At 37.8% G+C, this 18,431-nt stretch overlaps 1 protein-coding gene and 1 long non-coding RNA gene across 4 annotated transcripts in view; one reads left to right on the forward strand and one right to left on the reverse strand.

Annotated features, from left to right (window-relative positions):
• The window catches only part of LOC110832624 (uncharacterized), a 149,865-nt gene that overhangs the window by 41,320 nt on the left and 90,114 nt on the right, over nt 1-18,431 (forward strand). The gene's annotated exons all lie outside the window — the stretch shown is intronic.
• Nucleotides 1-18,431, reverse strand: part of LOC110832621 (uncharacterized) — a 62,147-nt gene that overhangs the window by 26,109 nt on the left and 17,607 nt on the right. The gene's annotated exons all lie outside the window — the stretch shown is intronic.

Below are 18,431 nucleotides of genomic sequence, written 5' to 3' on the forward strand. Positions count from 1 at the left end.
ATCAGAAATTTTTGGATTAAGTCAAATCAAAGACTGCGAAGGGACTGCTTTAAACCATCGGCTTTTTGGGGATAACAGAACGGCAAACTGAAATTTCCTTACTACAAGAACAAAATATTTTCCTCTAAAATTGGGACTCTGTGAAAAAAATGGGGAATACGTTACTTGAGATACCACAAGAGATTAGTTAGTTAGTTAAGTGTTCATTGTGGAGAATGTAATCGAAACCACGAATCTGGGTTAAAATTACTGACAAACTAACTCTGTGATGACAGGAGAAAAATTCTGTTCATAAAACCTCAGTCACTCAAAGAGAATCTGGAAAACATTTCACAATAGCAAGTTCTGTAAAAAGGATAGAGAGGCATCACTCAGAATGTCCAGAGTTCTCACCTAGGGCGTACAGACAGCCGTGGAACTCGACGCAAGAAAGAAACTTTCTCTAACGTTGCGTTACTCTACCGGACGTAACTTGTGTAGCGAGAAGAGCCCGTGCAACTTCGGAGTGCTGAGTGGGATTTTGAAAATAGCCAGCTGGTACATGTAAACAGTTCATTCATTACAGCGCCCGTATTATCCAAAAATATCTTCAAATACGTGACGATTATCAGGTACTCGTAGCAAAAGTAGGAAGAAATGAAGACATGTAGACATCCCACAAACACGGCATTTGCAGATGAAGGTAATCGGAGTATGCAGTTAGACGGTTTTTTAATTACAGGTTCCCGTCGTTAAATAGTTTGGCTGAAAGTTTGTTTTTGTGTTTATGTGATAAAGTTATTTTTTGGGTCCGGTCATACTCTTTCTTCCGGTCATAAAAAACCATGTGTTTTCTTTGTTTCTGATGTGAAGGTTGGCTCTCTTATGTTCTTGTTCCAAGACATTTCTCTGTGTGGAGAGCAAAGAGCAGGATAGTTTAGTGCAGGGACAGAGCTTTCATGTTAGCTGTGTTAGCTTGGCTAACACCTTAAAAAAAATTAAAGTCTTGCTTTCTGATGGCTAATAGCGCCAGAGTAAGATCCATTTTATCTATTCGGTTGTGCTGTTTTCCAATGACCAAATTGATCTTTATATTCTTCGTTTTTCAAATTGTAAGCCGGACTAACACGGTTAACATGAACGTTCCACCCTGGTTTAATGTGCCTACATTTTCAAAGGAAAGTTTTAGACATATCTATTTAGCATTGTTCGAAAACAATCCACCCACAATTTTGTATAATAAAACAGACCGAAGAATCAATTACATCAATGTTAGCACAGCCCAAAGGATGTAAATTGTTTTGGTTGGATCTGCAGATGTTAGAAACGCATTGCTTTGTTTCTTAAATTGCGACGAAAGTATAATTTTAGAAATTTAAAACTAGCTGCACGATTGCATAGTTCTCGAGCTTATATTGTATAATTATAACATTAAAACACAAGACTAATATAATAATACGTATATTAAATTTGAATGAGTTGAAACAAATAAACGAGTTAAATTATATCGATGAAACCACAGATTAATCTTGATTAAAATCTATGAAATAGGAAAGGTGGGATTCGTGAGTTCTTTCCGGAACGCGTTGTTGAACATTCTATGAAGTTCGTGGCATAGAACGAGGCCAGTCTAAGTCGCAGTCTGACCTTGGCCGAATAACAGCGCAGTTCTCCACGAAGAAAGTGTCGGGAAATATAATACTGTACTACTGAACGCTTCAGAACTTTGAGTGAAGATATTTTCAGTGTTCCTTGACGACCTACTGAATATGTGTGTCTTGTAACATGCTCGACACATTGAAAGACCTACATACTTTACAGCCGACATCAAAGTAAGGTACGCACTTGGTGTTCCTTTTCCTTGCAATGACGTGAAACCGTCTGCATGCAGTTTAATTTGTCAGAGAATAAAATCCTGAAACCTTTGAACAGCCATATTTGCAGCCATTTTGTGAGCAAACAAAGTCTGTGTTGCATAGTTGTTGAGGGTTTAATGCGGTATAAGAGCATAACAAACTCGGAAAACACGCATTAACCTCAAAATTTTTGACGTATAAAATGTTTGGCCTCAGAATCATTTATCTTTGTAAAATGAGAAACAGCGTATATGGATATTTATACTTATAATGTCACAGTGGCACCGAGGTTGAAAGCTCGTACCATGTTGTGTTGTCCAAGAGGCCATGCGATAACCTTAAAAAAAAGAACTGAAAGTTTTTTTTTTTTTCTTCAGAATTCCTAATCATGACAGGCCAGAGCACATAATTATTTACAAATGAAGACTGCGAATTTAATAAACTCTTTGGTCTCACTGCCCCTGTTGTGAGCTGCATGAATCCACTACACATCCTCAACATACTATTATTTTAGAACCCACTTCATTTTATTATTCTCTCATCTACACGTAGGTCTCCAGAGCCGGGATAGCTCAGTCAGTATAGTGACTAGCTACGGGCTGGACGACCGGGGTTCGATCCCCGATGGGGGCAGGATTTTTCCTCTAGCCTCTGCGTCCAGACCGGCTCTGGGGCCCACCCAGCCTCCTCTAAAATGGGTACCGGGGTCCTTTCCCGGGGGTAAAGCCGGCCGGGGCGTGATGCTGACCACTCACCCCCATCTAGTGCCGAGGTCAAGGAAGAGAGGAGCTATACCTCCTCTCACCCCAAACGCCTACATGGCGTATAGTGGGACAAACTTTACTTTACTTTACACGTAGGTCTCCAAAGTGACCCCTTACCTTCTTGTTTCCGACCAAATTTGATGCGAACTTCTTATATTGTTGTATACTAGGGCAGAACGCTCCTTTCGGAGCTCCTCGGAGGGGTTGGCCAAGTTTTTAAAAAGCAACGAACCCCTTCGGGGGGGTTGGTTGCGTTTTAAAATCTTGTGTAAGAAACTAAACTAAACCCCCCGAATGGAGGGTTAAAACACTTGACCAACCCCCTTTCGGGGGAGCTTGATCAAGTGTTTAAAAAGCAACCAATCCCCCCGAAGGGGTTGGTTGCTTTTTAAAATCTTGTGTAAGAAACTAAACTAAACCCCCCCCGAATGGAGGGTTAAAATACTTTACCAACCCCCTTTTTCGGGGGAGCTTGATCAAGTGTTTAAAAAGTAACCAACCCCCTTTCGGGGGGGTTGGTTGCGTTTTAAAATCTTGAGTAAGACACTAAACTCGGCATTGTTGTGTTGTATTCGGCATTGTTGTGTTGTACTCGGCATTGTCGTGTTCCACAACAATGCCGAGTTTGTTTATACTCGGCATTGTTTATGGCGTAATTTATTGACGACAACGAGGAATGTTGTATATACATTACACATCTGTTTCCTAGGACTTGATATTCTCCCCAGCTTCCTGTCATACGACGCCCTGAGTTTATAATTTTCTCTTGCAGTGAGAGGCCAAAGAAAGTTGTAACATCTTGTATTATAATCTTTAAATTTTTGGATAGAATGCGGAAGTTTCTAAAGAGAATTATACGAAGCATTATAGGAAACCATGGAGACAGTGAGTAGGTGTCGGTGAGTAGTGACGAAAAACACGTAACCCAGTTTCCCTTAAAAAAATGTATCAATGTTTGTGTAAGAAGCTGGAAACGGAATCTAAACGTGTTGCATATCTGAAGTGGTATGTGAAAGTGACAGTATTTACATTTGTAGAACGTCCTTTAGGATTGAAATATACTATGCCCTTTTCAACACGTATTGAGGCCGTGTTGCATGATGGACTTTTACACTTGTTTTCATTTGATACAGTTTATATTATAACTCTCTTTCATCTACGGAGGTCATACAGAATTCCCCAAAGAGAGATATACATATCAGAAACGTCGGTAGTCATTTCTTACACGTACAATAGATTCGCTAATTCATTAAGTGCCGGTGGTGAAGTATGTATTGATTTAATTTATTAAGATGTTTTTATTTAATTAATTTAATGTCTGTGTATATATTTTTGTATCATTCTGTACAAAATGAGATGGGACCTTGAAGGATATAAATATTTTATTAATACTGCACCGACCTACTTGGTGGCGGTTGTATTTTACGTTGGCTGGAGATAAGAATTGTTACAGATGGAATTATTTGTCTAGTTGTTTATATTGTTGTAAGGCGTTGGTTCGCTGGTATTTATGATAGTTGTACGTGGTATGTTTGTAAATTATGTTAATACGATATCACTTTTCTGGTATAGTGAATTTTATGTTGAAATTGAACCTCAATTGCGGGTTTATTAAATCATATTGTAGCAGTATATTTTCGATATATGTTTCCTCTGATTCACTTCAGAGAATGTATTTCGTTATTTGCTAATTTGGCTTGTGGCATTCATTGATCAGTTATTGCTGTCTAAATGGGATGCTAAATTTGTTTCCTCGTGTTTTAGTTTTCATTGTGAGTTGTTATTAAATTGTAGATTTCCATGGAAACAAATAATTAAATAATCAAATACGAGTTTATTCCGTAACGCATTCTTCCGTTCTGCGTTTAAATTTGATAACATGTAGAGTCACTTAAATTTTTGTTATTCTAGAAGATTTCAAACTCCTGTGTGAGCGATCGTGAACTGTGTGTTTAGGCTTGTTGTCATTTATTCTGCATGACATTAAAATAAAAACTGTATATATGTATGTTTATTCTTTACATCGTATTAAATGTTATTCATCATTATGAGAGAAGAATGGATGTTGATAAAACAACGTGATGACACGTGGAGAAAATAAGTGACAACTGATAGGAAGTTCATAAATATTACTCTTCTCCAAGTGTTGCCAAGTTGCAGAAGGTTGAGATGGGTCGACCTTGTAGCACGGAAGCAAGGTCAAAGGATATATTTATAGGTATGTTTTTCTTTGTATTCTTCCTGCCTCTCGAGTACTTTCTGCGGAAACCAGAAGTGGGGGCACATTTAAACTAGGGACGCTGACACACACTTCATCATGGGAAGAAACAAAAATCACCATATAAACACTCTTGTTCACATGATAATTGCTTTGGGCGTGAAATTCACGAATTTTAATCGCCATGTTTTAAAATAACCTAGAAATCGAGTCGATGTCACCCGGATTGCTAGGCCGCATCTGATGCCAGTTGCGCAAATCTTTGCATGTGCGGACGTGGTGTGTTTCCTAGCAGAAGGCGTGTTAATTCGCGGACATTAAATCGCATCGAAATAGTTTTCTGCTGTTCGTCAAGAATTTAAAATTCCTGACAGGGAAATACGGAGTTCGAAAATATTACAGCGACTGTTAACAACATTTCGGGGGACAGAGGAAGTGTTTAGTGTTTGTGTGACTTCGAAAAGGTGGCGGACATCTGCTGTAAATCTCTTCTTCGTAGTAAATTAAAACCAAAATACAATTTGTCTTGTTGTATTGCTCTCAATAAAGTTTACAAATGCTGTTTCATTTAGGGCCGCGCTGTAAATCTGCCAATAAAACGTAACGGTGAGAACTTTGTGGTTATGTCTGGACAATTTAATCTAGATGGAATGTGAACTGGTGGAAACTATGCCCATAAATGAACTAGTAAGTTGTGTAATTATTAATCTGTAGTTCCGGCTAAATGCCGCGTGCAGAAACATTTGAACGAAAACTAGGTATCACAGCTTCCTCGCAGGCCTTACTGTTTGTCCTGTTGGTGTACGGTCTCGCCGCCTTAAAAGTTCTAACGTTTTAGTGTTTGGTGTAACAAAATAGAATCCTTAAGCCACCCATGACATTAAACAAAGCGGATCGAAGACACGAGATTGAGATGCTATTCAGAGGTGCTTAGAGGGGTAATTAAGCGCTGAGCTTATAAAAGCTGCACTAAACTGTCAACACTGGAAAAGATACAGCGTGGTAAGCTTTATGATTTGATGTAAACATAGAAGACGTAACGTTGCGTAACAGAAAAACGTGAACGACTGCCAGGTTCAAAATATCAGCGAAAATGAAGGAACATTTTAGATTTCTTAAATAACTTGTAGTTGCGATAGCATAATGTACACACTCGTAGAAATAACTAAGGAAATATTCGACTCCGGTTCAACCTTTTGGAACTTTGTAATGTACCCGCCAGTTTAAAACTTGTATTTGCACTTTATAAAGTTTTTATAAAAGTATGGATTCTCTTTGCAGGTAGATAGTAAAGCTCTCTGAAGGTGTCTGCTTAAACAAACAAGAGGGGGAAAAAACACGTTTATTGTTCAGTGTTTTAAATGACCCTTTTGTGTTGGACGCTAAATAATTAATTTCACACACACAAAGTGATTTTTTTAAATCCATATTAACTGGATCAAAGGCAAATTAATATTAACAGCTTTCGGCTTTAATTTGTTGGCGCTTTGTTTCAAAATTATGAAATGCGTTTTGTGAAGTTTTAGGAGCAAATTCACTCGTAATAAATGTTTGTAGAACTAAAATATTTTAGTAGAGCATTCCTATTTGTGTGTTCCTAAAAAAATGCGTTTGTAGGACTGGAATGTATAGTAACACTGAGACAGGCTTACTGTATTTTCTGACCTTTTCCTCATTTAGTTTTTAATTTCATAAAGCATTACAGATTGAAACGCGTACGGCGTCTATAATTTCAATGTTTGTCTTGTGCGAATTTTGTACTGTATGTGCCCTTCTGGGTGAGAATATATTAATAGACCAGCAAAGTAAAGATTTTTCTACGCCTAAGCATCACGCAGTGCTTCTAGATTTAGGTGGCCTGGCTTCGTAGCAATTAAAAGCTCAGATCGTAACTAGCATCATGCTATAAAGACGTATAATGTGTGTGATCTCCGTATCTCTGCACAGAAAGGATGTGTGTGGTGACATCTGTCCTACGCTAAAGCATTTTTCAATTTTGCATAGTTTGCTTATGCTGTTATAAGGGTGGTGACGAATCAATAACAAAAATGTCCAAGAAATTAGGAAGGGTTGGAAAAGGATACTGGGTAAGGACATGTCATAAATTGGTGTAGAAATAAATGTTCAAAAGTTAATTGTATGAGTATGACAGGAAACCAGGATAATTTTAAAACAATTAATAACCCTGTGAAGAATAATAAATGCAGATGTTCATGATGAACGTACAAGGATACTAAATTCAGGAAATGTTTCTGTATTTAGTTAAGAAACACTATTATCCCGCGTATTTTATAAAATATGGATGATAAACGGTTTTCCAGATGCTCTGCATATTAGTGGAAACGCTTGAAAATTTATATTTAACTTAGTAAACATTTTTTTATTATATTATTTGAATCTTCCATATAAATTTTCTTCTGTCTAGGCTAGAGTTATTTTATGGGCCAAACCCTATTTAAATAAATTCTTATACTTCATTATTATTAACAGCTGTGTTGAAATGACGGTGAATAAACTTTAACACGCTGTGTGCGACAAGATCCATAATGGTTAAGGAGCTCAATGTACGCAGGTTACGTTTTATTTGTATAATTCCTCATCCTATGGCTCGAGAGGATTTTCCTCGTTGTAACATTATTATTACAAACGCTTTAATCTCATTTCGTTCTACAAAAGATTGCATGGTAGCAAATGTATCCGAACGTGTTTTGTCTCCATTACTTACAAACTCCAATCTTACTGCGTCGTTCAGGCGAGTGGTTGGTCCAGATCGTTAGTTTGTCGTGTCTCGCCTCGGGCTTTTCGTCAGGGGAATTCACCAAAGTTTATATATGACTACCACCTATTTTCGTTCCCCAGGCGGCGTGCGTGTTGAAGCTCTTTTTTTTTTGCTATTCATAAATTTATGGAGTGCTTCTTTCTACCACAAATCTTTTCCTATGGTATAAGGACCACTCTTTCGCTACGAGTCCTTGAAGTTTCTACAAATGTTAATTATGAAGACTGTTAAATATCTTAGGGTTCTTTTAATAAGTAGTTTAAATGCCCAAGTGAATCAGAAAGGTTTTATGAACTTAACTGTGATCCTTAATTACTTTCACTAAATCAAAATGTCTTCAGTTGCGTGATTTGGATACTTTCAGTTTTAAGCACAAGTGTTACTTATTGTGTTACATCTGGGAGCAGCTGTGACACGCAGCACTAAAGCAAGGCTGAGAACGTCATAAAGGATACTGAAGGGAACAAAAAATGGGTAGTTATATCTTGTCTTTTTCCTGTCATTAATTTATATTATTGGAGCGCCTAATAACACTGAGATTGCTTCTTGTTAGTCTCCTACTGGTCAATATAACATGAGATGTGAAGATAATTTTATATTTTTCTCTTACTTTCAATGTGTTTGTTATTTATTAATTTAATTGTTTTTACACTTCTACGGAAACGAGTGAAATTTTGCGTCGTTGTTTAAATTACTAATGTTTTCTGACGAAAACATTTTACTTGAGGTCACGATTTCGGGAAAGATTAGATCAAGTTCAATAAGCTGATTTTACATTTCAGTTCTCAAGGAATTGTATGATGATTTGCGGAAGAAAGAATCATTACAAATATCTCTGTCACCCTGCTTCCTTTTAGGAATTTTCGTTGGAAATAAAATACAGATCTTGAGATGAAAATCACTAATTCTTGCCATCAGAGATGTGAGATTCTGCATTTTAAAATATCCAGTCTACCAAAACAGATTCAAAGACTACATCGCGTAAACGTTTCGAACTTTGCTTTTATGAATCTACGGTGCACATGTCATGGGAAATGCGGCTAAGTGCAATATTCGGATTGATTAATGACTACAAAATGTGCCAAGAAATTTTAGTCCCAAGACACAAAAAAAATTAGGAATGTAAACATGTGATCTAAATTTTGTGATTTCTCGTAGATGACGTCAGCATAATAACTGTTGTGTAAGCAAGGCAGTTCTCTGGTTGTTTCCGGAACACTTGACGTGTGAACGGAGAGGAATATTTTTCGAATTTTGGATTGTGAGGATACAGAACTTAGTATCGTTGTTAATAACATGTTATCTTGGTATACCACTATGAATTGTTTATATACTGACATTTGTTAACTTCACAGATATGGATGATGCATCCAACATACGCGTGGTAACTTACAATCTTAGTTTTATGTTAAAAAACAAATAAAAACAGTAGACATATATGGGAATGGTTTTCTTCTGTGTATACCTAGATGGCATTGGAGTTACCGTAAGTAATCATAACTTAAAATAAAACGCATTCATCAATTTTAAACATAATGAGCCGATGATGAGAAGAAGAGTGTGTGAAATTACTTACAACACTTCCTACAATGGTTAAGAATAAGTATTTTTGCACTGTGTTTTATTTTACAATTGGTATTTTACAGATTACTGCAAAACACTGTAGGTGTGTACAGAAGCATAATGGGAGCCATGTTTATTTTGAGTATTTTGAGTGTGGCCATGGAATTTACTGTGTATATTGCGAGATTTTTTATAGCGTAGAACGAAAGGGTTTTAAAATAATGGCTTCTGAAGTACATGGAAGGTTATGGCCTATTTTTATTTAGTCTGCAGTCTCAGAAATTGCCTTTAGGGACTGAGAGAAAATGCGAATAACTTCTGGATGAAATGAGTCCACAAACTCAGGAATACGAGGATTTACAAAAGAGCTATCATATTTACTACGGCTGTTTTCAAGCTTTTTTTTTCTCCACGAAAGCGCACGGCAAGATACCATCACGAAAACACTTATACTTTGCTGAAATATAGGCTACATGACACAGCTTACTCAGTTTCGCGTATACATTATCTCCTGGTTCGCTGTGTATATTACAGTTCTAAAAGTTTTTCTAGCTATCACAAACAAATAGGCCTCCTCTGAAGAGCAACGTCGCACGCATCCTATGCGCTTGCAACTAGCGAAATTTCTGAATCTTCGAAAATTTTTTGGATGCGTTTGCATACACGTGATAACACCATCGATTTTCTATCGGCGTCATTCCTCTGGGTTTTAATTCCCTGTGGACTTTGGATAGATAGCAACTTCTCGGAGGGAGGTACTACCTCCATATCCAGGGTTGAAGATAGAGACAAGTATGTTTCTCCGAAATGTTGGTAGGCCTATGTACCTAAAAGTCCACTCGGTGTTTTAACTTATAATGCTAATATCGGCATTAGTTTTTTCCAATTTCCACTCTCCGGGTAAAGGTATACGTACGTTCAAGGTCATATGACGATGAATGTACCTACAGAATGTTCCATCTAAAAACGCAGCCCCAATTACAATGTATGAACCCTCTTACACACAAAAAGACGAAAGCAATCTCTTTATTAAATTCTTACAATCGTATTCTGTTGTGCCAGCTAACGCATTGCTTGAAATCAGTACGGCTGTAATTGCAGATATTTTGTCGCTCGATAAATATACTTGTCGGCAGAACGAACACTTCCTACTTTCCGAAATGCTGTTATCAGTCGATTAACAGAACTTTAAATTTGGTTCCTGCTCTTGTAACAATATGTCAGTGCCTACTGCCGAGTCTAAAACAAATTTTCAATCTTTTTATACACATCTAAAGAGATCCAGGGAGAAGAAAAACATGTAGAGATGATTGTCTTCTTAGATGTTGTGCCGTGTAGTCTGATAGAAATTGACTGATATTTCAGATTTGCTTGTAGCCTCTATCGTCATCACCTTGATGATGGAGGCAGTATAAATACCTCTGAAACGTCGGTACACGGCACAAAATCTCAGGCGACAAGTATCTTCAAACTCGCCGCCTTGAGGCACTGTCACAAAACGACTTTATTTTCCACGTATATTAAGTACAAAAAACACTGAGCTGTTCTAGGAAAGCGAATAGAACGCGTTCTCGTTCTAGGAATTAAATCCAAAAGTTGGGTGTTCTGAAAAGGAGAACTGGAGACTAAAATTGAAAGCTTTGTTGTTGTTTGTTGCATTATGTAAATGTTGTATCCGACCGTCATTTGAAAATTCCTTTTTCGGCGTAATAAACATTTGCACTCTTGAATCTCGACGACTGCATTGTGGCCCCTCTTTTGTCTACCTGACATGTATTCCACTTTGTGCACGAAACAAGAAAGCCAGACCCTTTTTTCGTGGGCGAGCGAGGGTGGTGTAAAGGTATGTAATTTAACGCTAGAGACGCTGAAGGATAATCGATGTATTACACAGGGTGTTTCGTATTTCTACGCTTTAAACACGGTGAAATTTTACATGATCCTAATTTCCAGAAAAATGATGGATTTTAATTTATAATGTTTATTGGGAATTAGACGCGGTACATACAGAATTTTTTTTTTCAATGCATGGTTTAAGATAAAGCTAGAAGCTAAGATTAAGCTAAATATTGGAAATTATAATGTGTGTTGTGTAAATTATTTACATTCAGGTGTCGTTAACTAAGAGTATGAAGATTATTTACGGACGGTAACACTCAAGTGGAAACTGAAATGCGCAAATGAATATAAATTCCTCAAAATGAATCGAAATTAAACCGACGTGTTTCAACAAAATTTAATGCAAATCTATCACATCGAGATATATAGAAGAATCGGTCAGACAGTTTTGGTAATGTGACTTGTTGACAGACGGACATAAACTGGCAACTGCTTTTTTTTAAAGGTACTTAATATGGAAAAACTGAATTACGGTAAAGTGAGAAAACACAAAAAATAGTAATTCAGTAGGGCACCTGTCGAGAACCGAACCCAGGTCATCTAAAATGAAGCAAGTAGCGGAAGAGGATTTTGGAGGAAAATAGGCATTATATCTTCTAAGATTCCTGGCGTTTCCCTGGAAGAATTGAAAAGGAATACAGTATCCCACGATAAACTGTCTTTGCACCAAGATTCCAACAAGTATGCTCCCGCATATGAAGGGGAATTAATTACGTCGTGACGTTTCTAGTGATTACCATTCTGACAGCTTAGTTTATTATTTTCGTAGTCGACGGATCCAATTAAACTAAATTGAAAATTAATCGACTGTGCTAACCTCCGTACCATTCGGGTGTTTGTATTCAAGTTGCTGCTTCCACCTTTAAGCACTCCAATTTCTTCTAAGGAAACGTGTCGGTCCGTAGAGACACTCAGGTAAGGCCGTCGCCCTCCGCAGATCGCGGCTTACACTTCGTGCGTTTGAAAACACGACTCAAGCCCCTGACGACATATTTCTGCATTGTCTGTTTTTTAGTAAAATTGTTATTAATCTAAATTTGATGTCGCGAGGTTCGTGTTGCGATGGATATCCATAGAAATGTAATACATGTAACAATTTGAATAATGTAGAAATTATAATTTTGGAAATGTTTTTCGTCATTTTTCTTAGACGTCACCAGTCATAGCTCCCTTTCTCGTATTCCACATCTGTCACTCAATTAAATTTCCGCCTTTAAAAATAATCCCTTCTGACGCTTTATGCATAAGTGTCACTTCTTCTTCTTCTTCTTCTTCTTCTTCTTCTTCTATGGCTCTCCGGTCCGTATTCGGTCCATGGCCTCCTCAATTCCCCTCTTCGATTCGGTCCTCCGTTAGGTCCGTCCGTCCGAGGCTTTGACTGAGGTTTCGAAACATCTTTCTTTTTACGGTGTAAGGTTGTTAGCCTTGCGACCAACCCCCAACCTGGAGGACCAGGGTACCTGTGTAGTCTGACCTCTCCCCCTCGACCAATCTGGCTAGGGAGGCCCTACCAGTAGCTCTTGGGGTCACTGAGGTACTCGAGCCCCACCACCACGACAAGGTGCAGGTACCATTAAGTGGGGCGTAAGTGTCAATACTTTTTTATATTTTTCTCTCCCATAGTTAACATGTTTTTGAATGAACTTGTTATTTAAGTCATCGAGAATATCCGATTAATAGGACAAGCATTTTATTTAAAATGTAACACGCGAGACGCGACTGTTCCAAAACTGTGAGTTAACGTTACCTGTTCAGATAAATACAAAAAAAAAATCCTTGCACGATTAATATTGACGCTGGAGAAGTGTTAAGTACTCTAATGAAAGCTAATATTTGTAACAAATTTTCTAGTCATATTATTTAGTTGGGCACGTGCTTTGCCTTGAATTAAAGAAAAGTTTAATGTTTGAGGTAAACGATAAACTTTACCACAGCTTCAGTTATTTTCTAAGACACGAGTCAACTCTTTAATAACTTCTTTATAGGCCGTGAAGTATAAGCTCCGTGTAACATTTGCATTGTTTATTAATGAAGACCGATCTCATACGCTCACTTTAGAGAAGAATGAGTTTTGCAATAAATAAGTCCATGGAAGAGAGTCCTTCTTGGCAAGCTAATAGTCGATCACCTGGTACAGGAATCTCCTGCCTTTTATAGAACCTGAACATTCATCACCGAGTTCTCAAGAGCCTGTTACTCGTCCGCTTTGAACCTTCGAATTCGATAAAGTGACATTCCAGTTTCACAGAGAGTCTAAGAAGACATTTTATCCGAAGTTACGGTCCGTACTCGATGCGTTTTATTAAAGTGATAGAAATACGTGAATGAGAAGTTGAAACTGGTGACTGAAGCCTGTTTTAAGGGCAGCTATTTTTGTGGTTCTGTGCGGGAGGTGCTGAGAGCCATTTCATGAAGTCGTCATGTCAGGATTTTCATTTAGTATTTGATCCCTGTATCTCGAGGTCGAAATTGATTTTGATGTCGTTTGAAACAGCCGGATCAGCGGTACCAGTCTGGAGGTACAGGTTGCCGCAAAGGCTCTTCATCGAATTAGGATGACAAAACTTCGAAACGAAGTTTGGATAATTGTTTACACACTTGCGACGTTGGTGCAGTTCGTGGCGTGGAGCCTCAGACGACTTTCAGCATCACGCGAACAGAATTTAGAATGTGTGATATCAAGTTCTCACGGCATTGAGTCTGAAGATGGTTGTCTTCTGTGTTCTTACGCAGTGCACTCTGGTAGAACGTTAGGATGACATTCCATCTGCATACGTTTTTTTTATTGTAGTTCCAGTATTTATTAATAATCCACTATATGTTTCGACCTTTCGTTCACCTCTGCTTAGGCATGTGAACGTGAGGCCAGCAGTCAAGCTAGTCGGCTTTGGATCTCTGGAGCTGTTACGCCACGGATTTAATTATAATTTTTAATGTTTCGACCTTAATTAATCATCTTCACGTAGTTCTATTTAAGTGTCCGAAACTAATAGACATGACTGTTAATTTGTATACATGCTTTCTGTCTGCCTAAATAACGATTACACACAAAAGGATACATCCCTTAAAAAAACAGTCTGGCAGACACCCCTAAGTGGCGCCGTGTTTCACAAACAGCCTGTATAAATAACGTATTAAGTTCTTGGAACGTTGTATAAATGTGCCACAGGCGAAATATTCCTCATTACCAGTCTCTACTGAAGCATTCTGAACTGCGAGGATATACCTGGTTCTGTCTCTGATAATCCGTCGTCAATCAGGGAATGCCAGTAATTTGATCAGCGATTCTCTTACTGATCCCAGGACGCAGGCCCTCCAGACTCAAATCTTGTCTGATAATAGTTACAACCCGTTAGACAGCAGTCTTCGTATTAATAAGACAGTTTCGATAGATAAGGCCTGCAGCCTGTATTGTAAATGAAAGAGAATGGTGGATAAACTCGAAGGCTTCCTCAAAAGCATGTCACACAGGTGGTCCCAAAAAGATGCATACACTTTATCAACGAATTGAATAAAGACAAACTTTTACATACGTCACCATTGGTACTTGGTGAAAAAGCGAATCTAGTGTGGGTGTTCAAAATTACCACCGCTAGCTTCGTGGCACAGTTGACAGTGGTAACCAAAGTTGTTTCTCTGGATACATCGTTTTGGGACACTCTGTTTTTTGAACTCTAAAAGCGACATTAAACATTTCACAATTATATTCATATTTCTACTGCACTGATAGTTCCGTTTTTCCATTGTTCATTGGTTTGTGGCATGAGAATAACTTTGTAAAGTGCGCTGTGAATTATTTTCCATGTATCAATTTTGGACGGAAAAATATATTTATTTGTTATGATAGCTGCCTCCATCGTCAGGGCGATCTGATGATGGAGGCAGCAAGAACCTCTGAAACGTCAGTAAACATCTACCAGACTACACGGTGCAACAACTCAGAAGACAGCCATCTTCAGGACTGAATTATTTTTTATTTTTATTCAATTCGTAGGTTATTATCTCTAATGAGACACTGACGTAAAAATATGCAGTTAATATATATATATATATATATATATATAATATATAGTTTTTTTAATTGAAAACTTCCTTTACTGAATTACTTGACAGAGAAATGCATTACATGTAAACTGTATACACGTAATTTGAATTTATTTTTATAATTACTTCCTGTTAGGTCTTCTTAGTGAAATACCCGCCTCACTACATAAATTTTACTTCCAATTTTGTCTTAAGATTACAGAGCGAGGAGCCTTTCTTTCCAGTTATGTTTTCTGAAGATCGGGTTGCAGTCAAATGTAATTCTGTACGTCAAAGATAAACAGTTTAAACTTAATATTAAGCTGAGTTTTGCAGTAGTCAGTTTAAACTGCTGTTTCTTACCTTTATTCCAAGTAACAGTTTTGACTGGCATTTATATTTCTCATTTGCTGATATCGTTGAAAGGATTTACTGCTTTCAGACACTAAATGTACTCATTCTAAAGATTATTATAACTTACTATAAAAGCGCCAAAGTTGAAACTATTAAGGTACTTTTTACGTCTGAGCCACAGAATTTTATTGCACTGATTTCTGAAAGTAAAACTTCAATCAAAGGGAAGTTGAGAAGTGCATATTCTGTGTGTATCCTTGCTAATAACATCAGAAACACCTAGATATGTTTTGTACAAGTAAACGTAAAGAGAATCATAAAGCCTGTAGCAATACATGGCTGAGGGTCATAGAGCATAGAGTAATTTTACTAGAAATGCATTACTCCACAAAGCCTTTTTATCATTTATCAGCAGTGTTATGACGACAGTCAACGAAATTCAAACGTAACCTATTCGTTGATGTATCACTAATGCAACACCGACTGTCCTTTCAAAACGTAATTGAGTCGCACCAGCAGTGACGAGCAGTGATTTTTGATATGCCTTCTTTATTTTATGATGTACTCTGATAGTTTTATGGCTGTAATTATCTATCAGTAGCCACGGTGGTCTAGCGGTTAGAACGCTGGCCTTGTAATCCTGGGGTCTCGGGTTCGATTCCCGGCGGTGCCCGAATTTATAACTTGTGTTGGGCAAGGCCGTGGTCTAGGCAACACGGAGTTTTCCTCCGGGGGCTTCCCCGGTTTCTCCGTGGCATCCCAACAATTACTCCATTCACACACAGAAGAAGGCAATGGCAAACCACTTCTGGATCATCTGCCAAGAACGTATATAAACAGGTCCCAGTCCGAGAAAAGGATGGAAGGATCCTGTTCATATGGACCTGTCGTCAGACAGAACACTAAATAAAATAATAAATAATAATTATCTATTCCCCCCTCAAGCAGATAAGCGTTATACCTGTGATTAAGTTAATGTATCAAGCAAAGTTACCGTCATAACTGTGATTTACTGATTTATTTCGAACAACTAACTGTTATAGCTCTGATCAACTGAGTAATATCGAACATACGTATTATTCATAGCTGTTATTAACCGGATTAGTATCTAGTAAATTAAACGTTATGGTTGTGATTAACTGATTCCTGTAGAATAGATTAATTGTTACAGCTGTTATCATCTGATCTGTGAGGATAGCCGGCTCTGGTCCGAGAATACGTGTCGGTAAATTCTAAATACAAAAGAAGGAATTCACGCTGTGTTTGGACGTAGAAACATCTCTTGTCAGATGTCGCATCCCGTATGAGATACGTAAAGATCACAAATCAGACGCGTCGCGTCTCTACTGCGTCAGTAATGCAATTAGTGTTGGTAATACGGTTTCCTGTTTATGTAGATGGACATTTGATTACATACTGTGATTGTATTATTTGGTCTTGTGAACAAATTATTTCTTCGCCCCGTCTCTTTGTTCCCTCTGTGCTCGGTCGATCACATGTTTTTGAGGTTTCTACTTGCAAATCACGCAGAAGTTTCGCCGGGGTTGTTTTCTCCACTCCAACCGCCATGAATACGTAATGAACCCGACTCGAAGCTTTCTCGTTGTAATCAAAATCATGTACGTAATTAACAATTACGGAGCTCCCGTGGAACGGTTTTGAGTTATTTTTAACACTTTATCACTTCTTACAAGACTGTATGCGAAACGTCTATGTGTTTTAATGATGTGTCAAGTAATAACCTGATATTTGTTTTAGAATTCATCATGTAAAGTGAAATTGTAACTCTTTCTCGCCGTTTCCTGAACTTACGCCGATCTCCAGATGAGTCCATGTAGCACAGGAAGTATATTACTGGCTGTGAAATTCGATGTCTTCGGTTCGATTGTCACCGAACATCGCAGCCGAATGGAGACCACTACTTCGTATTCGGGATATCCTGGATTCAAATTTCGGCCCTGAGACCGACTAACTTAGGTTTTCATGGTTTTCCCTGACATCTCAAATAAATTTCCGGGTTAGGTCCTCAAAGTAGAATACGGCCGCTTCGTTCAATAACTTTTCCAATTAATTATTCGCTATAATCGTATAATTCGACATTGTATAGTCTAATCTACTGACTGCGTAGTCAAAACGATACAGAAATGAACTAATTTTGATGAATGAACGAACACTAGCATACCTTAATTTAGCTAAATAATTAATCATTCACGCGGTTCGAGAACATAATTCAATGTTTCTGGTAATATCGACGCCACTAATATGCATTGTACGTTAACGACTCTTGGGGTTCAATTAGAATGATGCAGTTTATCGTTCAGCTAATCCCGGTGCCATTTCGTGTCTAACGTGTTTGATTTTATTATAAAAAGTTGTATGATTTTGTTTCTTGGTGAGTTATTGCTATTTCTACACTCCGCAAGTACGTGAAACATACCACGTGATGAGGCACATTTATACATCAATTTTTATAACATTGTATCAACGTATGTGATGAAAACTAGGTACATGATACCATAACATGCCCTGTTAAAGCTGTCAATATCTGATAATACCTATCGCTGTGAGCAGCTTAATTAAGAACGTCAGATCAAGAACTACGAAGCGTCAAACTAAAGAACACTTGGAGAGATGCGTGCGAATACGAACATGACGAATTAAACCTGATATCGAAATATTACTGGTACAAAAACAGTTTTAAATATCTCACTAATGACCGAATTTGTTAAAGAAACGTAACGAGCACTGTCTAAAACTCTTTACTATAGTAGGCCTATTTGAATAATTTATTTTATATACTGGAACGGCGTTTCGACTGATTTTCATCAGTCATAATCTTGCGGCCAGAGAGTCGATAACAAGGAGTGAAAGTGGCCCCAGGACTTGGAAATTTTGAGAACCGCTGTTTTCGAAACTGGTGCGCCTCTAAAAACACATGCATCTACACTGTGCCATCGTCCAGGAATTTCAACAGTGAATCTTGAAATGTATTATCG

Source organism: Zootermopsis nevadensis, unplaced genomic scaffold (genome assembly GCF_977971745.1).
Source record: "Zootermopsis nevadensis isolate Lab colony 2312 unplaced genomic scaffold, Znev_1.0 Znev_ptg000012l, whole genome shotgun sequence".
Taxonomy (NCBI): Eukaryota; Metazoa; Arthropoda; class Insecta; order Blattodea; family Termopsidae; genus Zootermopsis; species Zootermopsis nevadensis.